Below are 1,222 nucleotides of genomic sequence, written 5' to 3'. Positions count from 1 at the left end.
TGTGGGGGGTGTGTTTTTTGGGGTTGGGTGTCTGCTTTTTGGGGTGTTTTTTGTGTCGTTGGTTGTTGTATGCATAGATTACTATCTTGCTCACCGGTATCTTTCAAACAGTGAACGCAATCAAATAATCAAACAAACACGCACACACAAGCTCACCTGCACACACAGCTAGTACGTGTGTGTGAATTTCTTATAAAACATGTCTCCTTGCAAATGGGTTCATAAGCCTGTCTGTCTGTCTGCATTTTCGCATATTAATTTACTTATTTGTTTGTTTATTCATCTGTCTATTTCTCTATCTATCTATCTATCTATCTATCCATCTATCTATCTATCTATTTGTTCATGCACCTATTTATTCTTTAATCTATCTATCCATTAATTCTTATTCAGTTCCATCTTATCTTCATCTACTTATTCGCTGATCTATCTATTCCTTCGTTCTGATTTTATTTCTCCTTATCTTTATTCGTTTATCTATCTCTTCTATTTTCTTCTAAGAAGTGATACTTAGAAAATAAATTCATTCAAAGTAGAGCATCGAACGCTGTCTGAATAATCCAAACGGTGTTGCAAGCTCTGTGGTTGCAAAGCTTCACTGCTTCTCCCTCTCTCTCTCTCTAACTCTCTCTCTCTCTCTCTCACTCTCTCTTTCTCTAACTCTCTCTCGCTCTCTCTCTCCTCTCTCTCTCCTCTCTCTCTCTCTCCTCTCTCTCTCTCTCTCTCTCTCTCTCCTCTCTCTCTCTAACTCTCCTCTCTCTCTCTCTAACTTTTCTCTCCCCTCTCTCTCTAACTCTCGCTATCTCTTTTCTCTCTCTCTCTCCTCTTTTCTCCTCTCTCTCTCTCCTCCTTTTCTTCTTCTCTCTCTCTCTCTCTCCTTCTTCTTTTCTCTTCTTTCTCCTACCCACTATCTATCTATCTATCTATCTATCTATCTATCTATCTATCTATCTATCTATCTATCTATCTATTTATCTATCCAGCTATCTATCTATCTATCTATCTCTTTCCGTTTATCTATTTATCATCCCCTCTCGGCCTTAGAAGCGAAAATTTGTGGAAAAGTGTACGAAATGATACGGAAAATGATCAAGTTAATGTGTTTGTCAAGATAAACAGGTTATACGAGTCAGGAAATGGATTAAAACACACATTGACAGAGGTTGAGAGACGAGAGAGAGAGAGAGAAGGGAAGGGGGGGGAGGGAAAAGGGGAGAAAGAG

The 1,222-nt window shown here is 38.9% G+C and overlaps 1 protein-coding gene across 1 annotated transcript in view; it reads right to left on the bottom strand.

Annotated features, from left to right (window-relative positions):
* Positions 1–1,222, bottom strand: part of LOC119597554 (rap guanine nucleotide exchange factor 4-like) — a 38,180-nt gene that overhangs the window by 29,574 nt on the left and 7,384 nt on the right. The gene's annotated exons all lie outside the window — the stretch shown is intronic.

The sequence above is a fragment of the Penaeus monodon genome, chromosome 39, assembly GCF_015228065.2.
Source record: "Penaeus monodon isolate SGIC_2016 chromosome 39, NSTDA_Pmon_1, whole genome shotgun sequence".
Taxonomy (NCBI): domain Eukaryota; kingdom Metazoa; phylum Arthropoda; class Malacostraca; order Decapoda; family Penaeidae; genus Penaeus; species Penaeus monodon.
Note: the sequence above shows the minus strand (reverse complement) of the source record. Positions and strands in the feature narration are given on the sequence as shown.